The sequence below is a fragment of the Cetorhinus maximus genome, chromosome 3, assembly GCF_964194155.1.
Source record: "Cetorhinus maximus chromosome 3, sCetMax3.hap1.1, whole genome shotgun sequence".
Lineage (NCBI taxonomy): Eukaryota > Metazoa > Chordata > Chondrichthyes > Lamniformes > Cetorhinidae > Cetorhinus > Cetorhinus maximus.
Genome location: NC_135881.1, coordinates 154,258,676 through 154,276,366, shown reverse-complemented (window position 1 = coordinate 154,276,366; position 17,691 = coordinate 154,258,676). Strand labels below are relative to the sequence as shown.

The following is a 17,691-nucleotide window of genomic DNA, read 5'->3' as shown; positions in this document are numbered from 1 at the left end:
GCTGTAAGTCTGGAATATTTTTATTTAAACTTTAAGCCTCCCTGGTAAGGTGCAAAGTTAACACACTAACAGATATAGTTATTAATCCAAGATGCTTCAGCCATATTCTAATTTCAACTGTTGTGTCAATTCAATTCCCCATCAGATAATTAGTTTATCCAATCTAGTTGTGTCATCATCAGCGGCATTCAATTTTAAACAAAACATCCATTTCACAGAAGGTCGATCATGTCCTTCGAGTATCGTCATCAAAATTATACCCGCTTGTACACAAACGAGGGGGTCTCTCTCACTGATATTCATAGTGAGTTGGGGGATGATGACGTAGGCAAGGTACTGTAAAAAAAAACTTCTGATAATCTGCTGATTTTTGATGATTCAATAAGTGAAATTATTATGCTTTTATTACAAAGTATCATGGGAATGTTTGCCATATTTTCAGGCTCAAGTGTGATTAAATCCTCAGATACAAAAATAGCTTAACGAAATGCAAGCTTTTACCTCAAAGGGGGATGGAATTTGTAAGCGATGCTTCAGTTGTACAAAGTGTTATGGACAGGATCGGGAGTGAACTGAAACCGTTGCACCCTTTCCCTTACTGCCCATAATCGTGTGGTTTTTCAAAGTGAAGATGTGTGTGTTTCTCAGCCCCTAGAGTGTGTTGTCAATTTAAATAAAAGCAGCAAGCTTTCATAGGTTTAAATAAAGAGGGTTAATTATTTGCACATTAACCCCGAAAGCCTAAATGCTACACCAATCATTCAGCGCACTCACACACACGCTCAAGAAAAAAAATATATTTAGAGAGAATAGTGTACTTTTACAAGTTGTAAACAGAAAATAGTTCATTGTTCACATGTCTGGCTCATTGTAGAAGAACAGTTGCAGCGGGCCCAGTAAAGATAGGAATCTTCTCCACTCTTGAATTATAGTTTAGATCAGTTTAAATATCTGAAATTGGGTATTAGGATTATTGCAGGATTGAAGAGATGAACGTACAGCAGGACACGAAGCTAGGCACTTTTGGTTTTCGTATCAGGAGGTTCAATTTCTTTACAGGTGGACTTGGATTTAAGAATCAGGCTAGGAGCCTTTTTAGGTTTTATAGCACTTAATTTGCAAAATAGATTACAAGGTTTCCATGGATACAGTTTATTTCAAATGAGAGAAAATGAAGATTTTCTTTTAGAATGAAGTGAAATTCTGCTCCTGTCAACTTAATTGTCCTATATAGGCTGGAGCAAAACTTCGCTTGTGAGTTTTGGAGCACTGTCACTTTGGTCTGAAGGAACTATCTCCAAATGTTTATCTTTGGCCTTGGAACACACATAGCTCATACTGCCCAGCAGTTCTAACTGCCTGATACTCTGCTGAATTTGCAGGAGGAGGTGTGGCTATTCAAACACTTACTACCCACTCCAGTCTCATATTTTATTGCAGTTCTTTGGTCACTATTTTGCAACTGGACTGAATTTTAATGGAAATATGGAAGTAGTATACTTTTGCTAAATGTATAAAAATAGGAATGGCCATTTGGAAAAATGGAACAATAATTACAAATGAATGAGTAGGGAAGAATGTAGGAAAAATCTTTTGCCTAGACACGGGCAAAGTACAGGAAAATAATCAATGCATGCAGAATCAAAGCCCAGTGCCTTTGACAGAGAGAGAGAGAGAGAGAGAAGCCGAGGAAATAAGAGGGAAAATTTATGTACTCTAGAAAGTTTCCCAACACACTCGAGTCAGAGCTATCTTGGTGAATTGGAATCATTTTGAAGAACGGTTTCAGTGATGACAGTTGGAGGAGGTGGTGATAACAACACCATGGAAGGGAACAGATTTAAGCTGTTAAGAATCTATTCAGGCAACTGAAACTTCTGGAATTAATCAAACTGAAGAGGTACACTGAAAGCCTGTTCAAGTTGGTTAGTGGAGCCTAACAGCAGGTGGTAAATCAATGTCATGGAGCTAGGCTGTTGTGTGACCAATTGCTCCAATCTTGCTTTACTTTGTTCTTGGCACTGTTTAGGTAACTCAGTCACCATGAAAGCCAAATATCAAATCTGTAAAACTTCACAAAGATATAATAAAAGAAAGCCTCAGAAAGAAATACTACGAGTCTTTCCTGTGATTGATTAGTCAAGTCAAACCAAATCTGCTTCTGTACAAAATATTACAATGAAATATTTAATTTGTGGTATTAGCAGAAATAATACACCCAAAATAACGCACAAAAGCTGCAACATAATCACTCTGCTTCTATTACGTCAGGCAGAATCCCCTCTACCCCAATCACTGAATGATGTTTCTATGAAGAATATAAAGTAATGAGTAGAAAACATGTTTTTGGAGCCTGGCCATTATACAACTGTATGAATGTATGAAAGAGGACAGGATAAGACCAGCTCATCTAACAGACAGGTCCCATCCTGGCATGGTGTACGCTCTGCACAGCACCAGCCCAACGCCAGTTGTTTTGTCCCATATTTTTCCAAAGTATAAAGCTACAATTCTTTGAAAGCTCTTTGAATATTTTCTAAGATTTCTATATGGTAGGGGCCAAAACTCCATGTTGGACTCTGAAAGTAGCCTGGTTAAGGTCATATACAATTAAAATACAGCATTTCCTGTATTGCAATACGTTCAAATACTCTATTTTCTTTCAATAATACCTTCACAGCACTGGTCACGGACCTTCAATGACTCCTGGCATATAGCTGTAAGGGGTCAGTAGTGGTTGACAAAAAGGATGAGTTTATTGCAGTGAGGTACTTTCAATCAAAATAATTCACCCACTTAGTAGCCTTGATTTCATGACCTTGCGCGGAACTGCCCCTACCCAAGCACATAATGCTATATCAAAACATTAAAAAAACTCTGCCAGAAATGGGTCCATCCTTCCATTACACCTAGATCCACCAGCGGTTTACGTTTTTCATCTAAGATCCTTACAATCGCACATATCCTCATGTCCTTTGCAAACATGTTGATAATTCCTGTGATGCCTGCATCCAGATTGCTGATAAAGATGGTGAAGAACAACAACCCCAATTCAAGTGGGACTCCATTAGTCACCTGTCCTAACAGAATATCTACTATTACTTTTTTTTATTCCTTCATGGGATGTGGGCATTGCTGGCAATGGCAGCATTTATTGCCCATTCCTAGTTGCCCTTAAGAAGGTTGTGGTGAGCTGCCTTCGTGAACTGCTGCAGTCCATGTAGTGTATGTATACCCATAGTGCTGTTAGGGGGGGGAAGGGGTTCCAGGATTTTGACAGAAAAGGCGATATATATTTCCAAGTCAAGGCAGTGAGTGGCTTGGAGGGAAACTTCCAGGTGGTGGTGTTTCCAAGTGTCTGCTACCCTTGTCCTTCTAGATGGTAGTGGTCGTGAGATTGGAAGGTGCTGCCTAAGGAGGCTTGGCGAGTTCCTGCAGTGCATCTTGTAGATGGTACACACTGCTGCAACTGTGGGCAGTGGTGGAGGAAGTGAATATTTATGGATGGGGTGTCAATCAAGTGGGTTGCTTTGTTCTGGATGGTATCAAGCTTCTTGAATGTTGTTGGGGCTTAACTCGCCCAGGCAAATGGAGACTATTTCATCACACTCCTGACTTGTGCCTTGTAGATGGTGGACAGGCTTTGGGGAGTCAGGAGGCAAGTTACTCATTGCACGATTCCTAGCCTCTGACCTGCTCTTGTAGCCACAGTATTTATATGGCTAGTCCAGTTCAGTTTCTGGTCAATGGTAACCCCCAGGATGTTGATAGTGGGAAATTCAGTGATGGTAATGCCATTGAATATCAAGGGGCGATGGTTAGATTCTCTCTTGTTGGAGATGGCCATTGCCTGGCTCTTCTGTGGCACAAATGTTACTTGCTGCTTGCTGGCCCAAGCCTGGACATTGCTGCATTTGGATATGGGCTGCTTAATATCTGAGGAATCAAGGATGGTGAACATTGTGTAATCATCAGCGAACATCCCCACTTCTGACCTTATAATGGAAGGAAGGTCATTGATGAAGCAGCTGAAATGGTTAGGCCTAGGACACTACCCTGAGGAACTCCTGCAGTGATGCCCTGGACCTGAGATAATTGAATTCCAACAACCACCACCATCTTCCTTTGTGTTAGGTATGACTCCAACCAATGGAGAGTTTTCCCTCGGATTCCCATTGACCCCAATTTTGCAAGGGCTCCTTGATGCCACACTCGGTCAAATGCTGCCTTGATGTAAAGGGCAGTCACTCTCCCCTCACCTCAGGAGTTCAGCTTATTTGTCCATGTTTGAACCAAGGCTGCAATGAGGTCAGGAGCTGAGTGGCCCTAGCAGAACCCAAACTGAGCATCAGTGAGCAGGTTATTGCTAAGCAGGTGGCTGCATCATAGCACTGTTGATGACCCCTTCCATCACTTTACTGATGATCGAGAGTAGACTGATGGGATGGTAATTGGCCGGGGTGGATTTGTCCTGCTTTTTGTGTACAGGACATATCTGGACAATTTTCCACATTGCTGGGTAGATGCCAGCATTGTAGCTTTACTAGAACAGCTTGGCGAGGCAAGTTCCAAGCACAAGTCTTCAGTGCTATTTTCGAAATATTGGCAGGGCCTTAGTCATTGCATTATCCAGTGCTTTCAGCCATTTCTTGAGATCACTTGGAGTGAATTGAATTAAGAAATTAATAACTAATTTCTGACCATGGGAATGTGATCAGTTCCTTATCCAGTCAAAATCTGGCAACAATCCACAAGACTCAACCTTGCTATGTAGTCTTCGTGAGGCATTTTTTTGAAAGTCTGTAAGATGCGGTGTTGACCAGGCTTCCAACATCCACCAACTTTGTGATCTCCTCATAAAATTACACCAAATGGGTGAAATATCACCTTTTCCAGAAACCATGCTGAAGTTCTCCAATAAATCTATGGCTTTCAAAGTGGACATGAGGTAATCACTGATGATCCTTTCTAGCAACATATTACAACAAAAGTTAAATTAATAGGCCTATTCAAACATATTGTCTTTTTCAAATATAGCTGCCTCAAAGGCCTCTGTGCAATCCATGGGAAGGATGTCAGACCCAAAAGAATAACTAAATATATTACATAGGATTTACAACATAGAAACAGGTAATTCAGCCATTGGTTGTTGTTTATGTTCCACACAATCCTTGTCCCACTCTATTTACTTCACCTCACTCTATCAACATATCCTCTATCCCTTTCTTCCGTGTGTATTAACCAGCTTCTCTGCACCTACGTAAGCAAGGGGCTTTTAGAACACAGCCTCCATGTATTTTGTCCATTCTAGAGAGAATTCAGTCAGGGTAAGTAGCCTGATTGTAAACGGAATGGAGAGTCTCGCATGGTATCTTGCCACTTGGTGCCAGAATGAGGGGTATCTCTCTAAAGGATATTGGAGAGGGAGGGGGAGGATCCAGTAGGTGTGATCCATGTTCAGACCAACAAAATTGGGAAGAGTAGGCAGGTGGGTCCATTTTAGACAGCACCAGGAACTAGGAGCTAAATTAAGCAACAGAACCTAATCACAAGACTATTACCTGAGCCACATGCAAATTGCCGTAGGGATAAGGAGATTAGGGAGGTGAGCACGTGGCTGAAGGAGTGATGTGGAAAAGAGGGGTTCCATTCCCCTGTAAATGTATTCCTTCAGGTGCTTACCAATTCCCTATTGAAGGCCATACGAGCATACGAATTAGAAGCTGGAGTAGGCCATTCAGCCCCTCGAGCCTGCTCTGCCATTCAATAATATCATGGCTGATCTGACTGTAACCTCCCGCCTACCCCTGATAAACTTTCACCGCCTTGTTTATCAAGAATCTATACCTCTGCCTTAAAAATATTCAAAGGGCAAGATTTTACCGTTGGCGAAGTAGGGGCAGGGCCCGCTCATCGACGCGTAAAATGATGCGGGATGATGTCGGGCGGAACTCCCGACGTCACCCCGCCCTATTTAAGTTTTCAGGAAGTCAGGGGCGCAGCAAAATCAGCTGCGCGCCCGCCGACCTGTCAATGACCAATTGAGGCCATTGACAGGATCAATTAAGCAATTAAAGGACCTGCCCGTCCAACCTTAAGGTTGGTGGGCAGGCCAGGAGCCCCGGCGGCAAGTAGAAAAAACATGAAATGTCATCCACCGGCAGGATGAGGTTTTATGTAGGGCTTTAAAAATTTTAATAAAGTTGTTGTGGAAATTATGAACATGCCCCAACTCATGTGACATTGTCACATGAGCGGACATGTAAGGAATTTTTTTTTTCTATTTTTAATATTGTTGAAAGTAGAAGCGATATCCCTGAGGCTGCACTTAGCCTCAGGGAGATGAGTGCACGTTATTGTGCGCATGCGCGAAAGAGCGCACTCTCAATTTTAGGGAATCCCCTTCGCCCGCACAGGGAGTGCATAGCTCTTCCCTGCGGACGTCACGCTGGGCGGGCCTTAATTGGCCCGCCCGCGCAAAATGGCGGTGCGGCCCTGATCGCCGGCGGCAATTGGGTCCACGCCTGCCCGCGATTGGGTGAGCTCTGCCCACCTGACGAATGGAAAATTCAACCCAAAGACTCTGCTTCCACTGCCTTTTGAGGAAGGGAGTTCCAAAGACTCATGACTCTCTGAGAAAAAATTTCTCCTCATCTCTGTCTTATATGGGCATATTTTTAAACAGTGATCCCTAATTCTAGATTTGCCCACAAGAGGAAACATCCTCTCCACATCTGCCCTGTCAAGATCCCTCAGAATCTTAAAGGTTTCAACCAAGTCGCCTCTTACTCTTCTAAACTCCAGTGGATATAAGCCAAGCCTGTCCAACATTTCCTCTTAAGACAGCCTGCCCATTCCGGTATTAGTCTAGTAAATCTTCTCTAAACTGCTTCTAATGCATTTACATCCTTCCTTAAAAAAGGAGACCAATACTGTACACAGTACTCCAGATGTGGTCTCAGCAGTGTCCTGTATAACTGAAGCATAACCTCCCTACTTTTATATTCAATTCCCCTCACATTAAACAATAACATTTTATTAGCTTTCCTAATTACTTGCTGTATCTGCACTAGTCTTTTGTGATTCATGCACTCGGCCATCAGATCCCTTTGAATCTCAGAGCTCTGCAATCTCTCACCATTTAGGTAATATGCTTTTTTATCTAAGAATCTGCCTCCATCACCCTTTCAGATAGTGCATTCCAGATTGTAACCATCTGCTGCATGAACATGCTTTTCATCATGTTGTCTTTGATTCTTTTGCCATACACTTCAAATTTGTGTCCTCTAATTTTGAACCCTTCTGCCAATGGGAACATTTCTCTTTTATCTGCTCTGCCTAGACCCCTCATAATTTTGAACACCTCTATCAAATCTCTTAACCTTCTTTAAGGAGAACACCCCAGCATCTCCAATCTATCCTTGTAACTTAATCCCTTGTCTCTGGAACCATTCTTGTAAATCTTTACAGAATTCTGTCTAAGGCCTTCACACCTTTCCAAAAGTCCAGACTAAATAAAGTGACTAAAGTAGTGGATAGGGAAATGTCTATGGATGTTATTTATAACTTTCAGTTTTTCAGAACAGAACTTTCAGAAGGTATTTGATAAAGACCCTCATAAGAGAATTATAGCTTCAGTTGAATCTCATGGAATTGAAGGCAATTTATTGATCTGGTTAAGAAATTAGCTGAGTGGTAGAGAGTAGGGAAATTGGGCAGGTATTCTAATTGGCAGGTGACTAATGATGTACAGAAAGGATCTGTGTTGGGCCGTCAACTATTCACCATATTTATTAACAACTTAGGTAATGGAATAGAAAACCATAAATCCAAATGTGATGACAGAAAGTTAGGCAGCATTGCAAATGATGTTGATGGAAGCATAAAATTACAAGGAGATTAAGTGTATGGACAAAGTTATGTCAAATGGATTTCAATGTCGGCAATGGTGAAGCACTTTTGGAGGACTTTGGCCCTAAAAGGACAGAACAGGATAGAACTAACTAAATGGTAGAAATATAGAAACAGTAAAGGTCCAAACAGACTTTAGGGGTCCAAGGTAATAGATTATAATGCCATGAACAAATACAGAAAATAATCAAAAAGGCTAATGGAATGCTGGCCGTTTGAAATCTAGATGACTAAAATACAAGTGGGTAGATGTGTGCTTCAGCTAGACAAAGTCCTGGTTAGACCACACCTGGAAAATTGAGAGTAATTCTGGGAACCGCACCTTAAGAAGGATACATTGGGCTTGGGGAGAATACAGCGTAGATTTACCAGAATGATAACTGAACCTTATGGATCGGGTGGATGCTAGCTGCCTGGAGAGCTAGGCTGCAGATGAATTCTACTGCTGACGACTCAGATGAGGATGCATCAGTCGGGAGGTATGAAGGAAAAGACAGATGAACACGCATAACAAAATGCTCGGTGGTATTGGCAGACCTGCCAGAAGGCCTATTGTCACTGCCAAGGTGTGTAGAGGAGTCCAGCACCAAATTGGCACAGGACTTTGCACAGGACAAACTTATGTCCCCACTAATACTCTGGCCTACAAATAGCTCTTGGATTCACACTCTCCCAATTATTTGTTGGTGCTCCGAGCTGACTCCACCCTGTCATCAAGTCAGCTTTATCCTGCCATGACCTCAGACTTGAACTTGGAACTCTCTCATAATATCTTCTCCATAACCACTATTTATAACTAGGACATGTCTGCCCTAATCTATTCAACTTCAACTATTGCCATTCCTATCCAACCTTCTTCCCTGTGGATTCAATCATGTGCACATTTTGGCTGCTGCTCCATACCTAAGTTTATTCTTTCATGAGGACTCGAAACGTCGACTCTTTTCTTCTCCGCCGATGCTGCCAGACCTGCTGAGTTTTTCCAGGTAATTCTGTTTTTGTTTATTCTTTCTATCTTCCTGTATTTAATATCTTCCTCCCGATAGTTCCTTCTCTCTTATCTCCTCCCCTTTCTTATACCCAGTCATGCCATCTTTTACTTATCTCTTCCCAACTACTTTCAACCCCAAATCCTTCTCACAACTTCCACCTACCCATTCTCCAGGCTTGAAACTGCCTTGGATAAGCCGAAAGCTTACTTCCTCACCTCACTTGACACTCTCTTAAGAATCCATCCAGGCACTAATCTGAATGTGAAGCTGAGAGATGTCAGAAAACTGTTAATGAACAATACTCATTTTGTGCTTGCACTCCCCACCCCCTGCCCTCCCTCCCTCAACTCACAATCACACAATAGGAGTAGACCACACAACCCATTGAGCCTGCTCTGCCATTCAAAACATCATGGCTAATCTGACTGTAACCTTCCACCTACCCTTGATAAACAAGGCGGTGAAAGTTTATCAAGAATCTATCTACCTCTGCCTTAAAAATATTCAAAAACTCTGCTTCCACTGCTTTTTGAGGAAGGGAGTTCCAAAGACTCAAGACCCTCTAAGAGAAAAAAATTCCCCTCATCTCTCTCTTAAGTGGGCTTCAACTCCATTTTCCCGCTTGCTCCCCATATCTCTTAATTCCTTGAGACTCCAGAGAACATACGCCCAGTTTACTTAGCCTTCCATCATAGGGCAACCGCCTCACCCCAGAGATCAATTTAGAGAACCTTCGCTGTACTGCCTCTCATGCAAGTATATCCTTTCTTAAATGTGGAGACTGAAACTGCACACAGTACTCTAGATGTGGTTTCACTAAAACCCAGCACAACTGTAGCAAGACTGTTTTATCCTTGTACTCCAATCCCCTTGCAATAAAGGTCAACATGCCATTTGCCTTCCTAAATGCTTGCTGCACTTGTAGGCTAACTCTCAGTGTTCCTTGTATGAGCACACCCTCTTTGAACATCAACACTTACAACCTTTTAAAAAATTATTCAGCTTTTTTATTCTTATGACCAAAGTAAATAACTTCACACTTCCCTATACTATACTTCATCTACCATCTTGTTGCCCACTCACTTAACCTGCCTATATTTCTTTGCAATCTCTCTGTGTCTTCCTCATGGCTTACCTTTCCACCTAGTATCATCGGCAAACTGATACATTGCTCCGTCTCTTTAATTAAGTCGCCAATATAGACTGTAAATAGTTGAGGCTCCAACACTGATCCTTGCGGCACCCCACTATTCACTGCCTGCCAACTTGAAAAAGCCCCGTTTATGCCCACCCTCCATTTTCTAATCGTTAACCAATCCTCTATCCATGATAATATACTATTCCCAACTCCAAAAATCCTTTTCTTGCCTATTAACTGTTTGTGCAGCACCTTATCGAATGACTTTGGAAATCCAGGTATGCTATATCTACTGGCTCCACTTTATTTACCCTACTAGTTACACAGAACCATAGAAAAGTTATGGCATAGAAAGAGGCCATCCAGCCCATCATGTCGACACCGGTCGAAAAAGAAGAAAGAAAACAAACTAGCTGCCCATTCTAATCCCACCTTCCAGCACCCGGTCCGTAGCCTTGCAGGTTACAGCACTTTAGGTGCAGATCCAGGTGCCTTTTAAATGAGTTGAGGGTTTCTGCCTCCACCACCAAACCAGGCAGTGAATTCCAATCACCCACCACCCTCTGGGTGAAGAAGTTTTTCCTCATGTCCCCTCTAATCCTTCTAACAATCACCTTAAATCTGTGCACCCGGTAATTGACCTCTCCGCTGGGGAAAACGGGGCATCCCTGCCTGCTCTATCTAGACCACTCATAATCTTTACACCTCAATCAGGTTACCCCCTCAGCCTCCTCAGTTCCAAGGAAAACAGCCCCAATCTATCCAGTCTTTCCTTACAGCTGCAATTTTCACGCCCTGGCAACATTCTTGTAAATCTCCTCTGTACTCTCTCTAGAGCAATTCCTGTAATGTGGTGACCAGAACTGTACACAAAATTCCAGCTGTGGCCTAACCAACGTTTTATACAGTTCCATCATTAGATCTCTATTTTTGTATTCTATACCTCATCCAATAAAGGAAAGCATTCCATATGCTTTCTTTACCACCTTACCCCTTTACCACTTTGTGGAGCAGGCTCGAGGGGCCGAATGGCCTACTCCTGCTCTTAACTCATATGTTCGTTATCCATCTGCTCTGCCACCTTCAGGGACCCGTGGACATGCACTTCAAGATCTCTCACTTCCTCTACCCATCCCAATAACCTCCCATTTATTGTGTATTCCCTCGCTTTTTTTCCATCCCCAAACCTCACACTTCTCTGGATTGAATTCCATTTGCCACTTTTCCACCCACTCAACCAAACCATTGATATTATTCTGGAATCAACAGCTATCCTTTTCACTATCAACTGTCGTTGTGTCATCTGCAAATTTCCCAATCATGCCAGCCACATTTAAGTCCAAATCATTAATATATCCAACAAACAGCAAGGTACCCAACACTGAGCCCTGTGGAATGCCACTGGAAACCGTTTCCCATCCGCAAAAACATCCATCAATCATTACCCTTTGTTTCCTGTCGCTGTCCCAATTTTGGGTCCAACTTGCCACATTCACTATCCCATGGGATTTGACTTTTCTGACCAGTCTGCCATATGAGGCCTTATCAAATGCCTTACTAAAATCCATGTAGACAACATCCACTACGCTACCCTCATCAATCCTCCTTGTTAATTCCTCAAAAAATTCAATTAAATTAGTAAGACATGGCTTTCCGGAACAAAACCATGTTGACTATCCCTGATTAATCCATTCCTTTCTAAGTGACAGTTTATTCTGTCTCTCAGAATTGATTCTAATAATTTGCCCAACACCAAAGTCAGACCGACCAGCATATAACTATTTGGCCTATCCCTCGCACCCTTTTTAGATAATGGTACAATGCTCCCAGACCTTCAATCTTCTGGTATCACGCCTGTATCTAGTGAGGATTGGAAATTGATCCTCAGAGCGTCTGCTATTTCCTCCCTGGCTTCTTTTAACAGCCTGGGATACAGCTGCTAATCCATCCGGCCCTGGTGGTTTATCCATCTTCAAGGATGTCAGTCTCTTCAGTACATCCTTTCTCACTATGCTTATTGTATCTAATATTTTAAACTCCTCCTCTTTAACTAGAGTATCTGCATCATTCTTCTCCTTAGTGAAGACAGAGACAAAGTACTCATTAAGAATCCTGCCCACATCTTCAGCAACAGCCCACAAGTTACCACGTATATCTCTGATAGGCCTTACCTTTTCCTTAATTATTCTCTTGCTCCTAATGTAATGGTAAAACACCTTTGGGCTTTCTTCGATTTTACCTGCCAATAATTTTTCATATCCTCTCTTTGCTTTCCTAATAATCTTTTTTACTTTACCCCTGTACTTTCTATTCTCCTCCAGGCTTTCTACAATATTAAGTGTTTCGTGACTGTCTACTGCTTTCTTTTCTGCTTTGTCTTACCTTGTATGCTTCCAGATAGCCAGGGGGCTCTAGATTTGGCAGTACCACCCTTTCTCTTTGTGGGGACATGTCTACACTGTGCCCATGGAATCTCGCTTTTGAATGCATCCCTGGTCTGTCATCGATTTCCCTTGCAGTAGCTGTAACCAGTCCACTTTCGCCAGATCACCCCTCAGCTTTGTAAAATCTGTCTTTCCCCAATTTAGAACTTATACCCCTGTTCTATCTTTATCCTTTTCCATAATTATGCTAAATCTAACCGTATTATGGTCACCATCTCTAAAATGGTCCCCCACTGCTACTTCATCCACTTACCCGCTTCATTTCCCAAGACTAAATCTAGAATTGCACCCCCTCTCCTTGGGCTTGTTATGTGATGGCTCATAAAGTTCTCTTGAATACAGTTCAAGAATTTTGTGCCCTCTGTATCCTTCACACTGTTCGTATCCCAGTTTATATTAGGGTAGTTAAGTTCCCAACTATTATTGCCCTATTGTTTCTGCACTCAGAAATTTGCCCACATGTTTGCTCTTCCATTTCCCTCTCACTATTTGGGTGTCTATAGTACATTCCTAGCAATGTGGCTGATGCTTTTTATTTCTCAGCTCAGCCCATATAGCCTCATTTGATGATTCTTTTACTATATATCATCCCTCTTCACAGCTGTAATTGATTCTTTAACCAATAATGCTACATCCCCACTTTGTTTAGCCCCCTCACTCTCCTGCATGAAAACCCTATAACCAGGGATGTTGAGCTGTCATTTATGCCCCTCTTTAAGCCAAATTTCTGTTACAGCAATGATATCATGCTGTCATGTGTCTATCTGTGCCCTCAGCTCACCGGCTTTGTTTGCTATATTCCTTGCATTTAAATAAATACCTTTTAACTTTGCCAAATTCCTGTGCTGTAAACCTTTTAATCTTTGTTTATTCTGTCTTTCAGAATCACTTGCTAATTTTCTGTCTCTTGCTCCAGGCTCTGAGTTTGCCTTATCTGAATCTGCCCTCAAGTTCCCAACCCCTGCCAATCTAGTTTAATACCTCCCCGCCAACTTCCCCATCCCCCCCCGACCCTTACAATATTAGAAAATCTCCCTGCAAGGACATTCGTCCCAGTCCTATTCAGGTGTAGACCGTCCGTCTTGTACAGATTTCACCTTCCCCAGAACTGGTCCAAAGGCCCCAGAAATCTGAAGCCCATCCTCCTGCACCGTCTCTCCAGCCACACATCCTCAAAATACTCCAATAAATTTGTCAAACAGGGTTTCCCTTTAGCAGCAGTAGCAACGTGGATACAAAAGTGACAGGGATAGGAAACAGAGAGTAATGGTTAATGGGTATTTTTTGGTCTGGAAGAAGGTTTGTAGTGGAGTTCCCCAGGGGTCGGTATTGGGACCCTTGCTTTTCCTGATATATATAAATGATCTAGATCTTGGTGTGCAGGGGACAATTTCAAAGTTTGCAGACGACGCAAAACTTGGGACAATTGTGAACTGTGAGGACAGTGCAGAACTTCAAAAGTACATTGACACTTCGGTGGAGTGGGCAGATAGGTGGCAGATGAAGTTCAATGCGGAGATGTGTGAGGTGATACATTTTGGTACAAGGGATATGGAGAGACAGTATAAAATAAAGGGTACTATTCTAAAAGGCGTGCAGTAGCAGAGAGACCTGGGTGTATATGTACATAAGTCATTAAGGAATGCAGGACTGTTTCTAAGGCATACAGTATTCTAGGCTTTATTAATAGGGGCATAGAGTACAAGAGCAGGGAGGTTATGATGAAGTTATATAAGACACTGGCTAGACCTCCGCTGGAGTATTGTGTGCAGTTCTGGGCGCCACACTATAGGAAGGATGTGAACGCATTGGAGAGAGTGCAGAAGAGGTTTGCGAGAATGGTTACTGCGAGAATGGTTACAGGGACGAGACACTTCAGTTATGAGGAAAGATTGGAGAGGTTGGGACTGTTTTCCTTGGAGAGTAGAAGGCTGAGAAGAGACTTGATAGAAGTTTTCAAAATTACGAGGGGCCTGGACAGAATAGATAGGGAGAAACTGTTCCTGCTCATAAACGGATCAAAAACCAGAGGACACAGTTTTAAAGGTTTTTGCAAAAGAAGCAAATGCAAGGTGAGAAAATACTTTTTCACACAGCGAGTAGTTAGGGTTCGGCACGCGCTGCCTGGAAGTGTGGTGGAGGCAGGTTCAATTGAAGATTCAAGAGAGCATTGAATGATTATCTAAATAGAAACAATGTGCAGGGTTACAGGGAAAAGGCAGGATATTGGCACTAAGTTAAAATGCTCAGACAGCCGCTGCAGACACGATGGGCTGAATGGCCTCCTTCTACACCATAACAATTCTGTGATTCTGTAAAACCATGCTGATTTGTTCTAATTATACTATGCTTTTCTAAGTGCATTAAGACTTCCATAATAATAGATTCCAGCATTTTCCAAACAACTGATGTTAGGCTAACTGGCCCGTGGTTCACTGTTTTCTCTCTCGCTCCTTTCTTGAAAAGTGGTGCAACATTTGCTAATTTCAAATCTAATGGAACCGTTCCTGAATTTTGGAAATTCATAGCTAGCACATCCACTATCTCAGCAGCTATCTATTTTAGAACCCTGGGGTTTAGGCCATCAGGTCTTGGGGATTTATCGAATTTTAGTCCCTTAAGTTTCTCAAATAATTTTTCTTTGGCGATATTAATTTCCTTACTCTTTTCAGTCCCTAGGTTACCATCTATTTCTGGTACGGAACTTGTGTCTTCTACTGTGAAGACAGACATCAAATATTTGCTCAGTGCCTCCGCTATTTCCTCATTCCCCATAATTTCTCCTGTCTCTGCTTCTAAGGGACCAATGTTTTCTTTAACTACTCTCTTCCTTTTCATATACTTATAAAAGCTCTTACAATCTATTCTTATATTTCTGGTTAGTTTACTCTCATATTCAATTTTTTCTGTTTTTATCAACTTTCTGGTGGCCCTTTGCTGGTTTCTAAAACACTCTCAATCCTCAGACCTGCTACCGTTTTCTGCTACATTGCAAGCCACTTTTTTTAATATAATATTGTCCTTAACTTCTTGAGTGCACCACGGATGGGTCCTTCTTGCTAAGTTTTTGCCCTTCAATAGAATGTATTTTTGTTGAACATTTTGAGTTGTTTCTTTAAATATTTCCCATTGTTCATTTACCTCCATATCTTTTAGTCTATTTACCCAATTAACCTTAGACAGCTCTCCCCTCATACCCATGTAATTGACTTTGTTTAAATTTAAGATTTTTGTTTGCCATTGGAATGTCACTTTCAAACTTAACATAGAATTCAATGGTATTATAATCACTATTTCCAAGTGGACCTTTTACTATGACATTACTAATTAACCCTGCTTCATTACACAATACTAGATCTAAGATAGCTTTGTCCCTAGTTGGTTCAGTGTTGGTCTATCGATGGAGTTCCCACCAGCCAAATTTCATCATTTCCATGACCAGTACACTGCCCCTTGGAGTGCCACTGGATTACTCAGCACACCAGTCATGTCCTAATGACACAAGAGAATCAATTTTGCGTGATTCTTCTGCACATTAGTTTTGCTACAGTGGTTCGAGGTTACCATTGGATTTGCAGTTGGCTGAGAACCAATTTCTAGGTAAATTAGTTCAGCATGGGTCCTATTCCTATTTAGGGCAGATGCTAGAGGCTACTATAATGTCCCCTGTGTGACTGCGATGTTCCTGGTGGTACAGTGCAGTATCAAAATAAGAACAGCACTAAAATTGGTCTCAATGCCTTCAGGGTAAGGAATTTGCATTCTGAGTGCCACCTAGGACCTGCTACTGGCAAGTGCAGCCCTGATTCAGATGAGAAGGACGGCCACTTGATCAATTTGCCACAGGGCTGGGTGTTTGTGCAGAATTATACCTCAGCATGGCTGACTTTTAGAAGAGAATGGGAGAAAGGAGGAAGAAAAAGATATTTGCAATGGGTGTCTCTGTATGACTCTGTATTCTCTTTGGTCTATTTTTTCTAGTTGTCTTTGCGATCTATTTGTAATAAAGACAGGAATTCCTTTCTAATGCTTGGCAGATAGAACATGTTGTGCATCATGCCGGTCTCTAAATGTTGCAGCTATATTAAAAGTCTCTCTTTACTGTTTCCTTTCCTAAAAAAGTCTTAGCTAATTTCAAAAGTGCTTTGGGTTTCCTCAAAAGTATTTAGTTGCCTCTGGCAAGCACTTAACAAAGTGGCTTTGCAAACTCCATACAATTTAGTTATATTTATACATTTCAACTTTGGTGATGAAGTTTAGATTATTCTTTCCTTTTGGTCCAAAGTTCAGCAAAATAAAGCAAGCATACAAGTATCTACATCACTGTTTGTCACATTTGTACTGTCAGTTAAACATGCTCCCACATATTTTACATTAAAAAAAACTTCCATAGAATAGTACAATAAAAGTAGATTCCTTCTGCTGTAAACATATCTACGTCTGGCTGTGGGGTAAATATTTTTGGAACGTTTCTTACACTTTCTGAAGGTACAGACTTTCTTCAAATTGTTTCCATGATACCTGCTAACACAGCAATTTAATATATTTTTCTATTCAGGTATAATGAATATTTAGCTGGCCTAAAAGGCTGTACACACAAAGCTTTGTGAAATAGCACATACGGCATGTACCTGCTCTACTATTGCTCCTGGCTGCTTAAAAGGTTAATGTGGAACTCATTGAATCCTCCACATTATTACTACCACTACTGAATCAATTTGTTTTGGCAAGATAGGAGTCCATTTCCTGTGGCGTAGATTAAAATTTGTGGAAATCAGACTTTCATCTCTGCCAGTCCTGTATCCTTGAGAAATCACAACCTGACACACAAAGTGCACCATGGTGGCTGTATCTTTTTGAAAATGGGCTCTAGATTTTCTTGGGCAGGAAAGATATTACCGTTTTGTTTTGCAGAATGTGATTATTTGCTTATTGATAGAATGCGATTAGTGATATTATCAATCCAAAAACAGAAAAAACAAAGGGTCTAAACAATAATCCAACTAGAAAGCAAAACATGAGGCAATACAGGCAACAAAACTGAACTAAAGAAAGGAAAGACAAGATAACTTAGAGAAAAATTCAGAGTAAAACAGGTAAACAGGCAACAATTTTCAAGGTAATCCAGAACAAAGTCAGGAGAAAAAAGAAAGAGCCAGTAGTTATCCTATAGTAAATGAAATTGAGATCAGGATTACTTACAAGT

The 17,691-nt window shown here is 41.5% G+C and overlaps 1 protein-coding gene across 3 annotated transcripts in view; it reads right to left on the bottom strand.

Annotated features, from left to right (window-relative positions):
• LOC144678972 (triple functional domain protein) overlaps nt 1-17,691 on the bottom strand; it is a 663,567-nt gene that overhangs the window by 111,174 nt on the left and 534,702 nt on the right. The gene's annotated exons all lie outside the window — the stretch shown is intronic.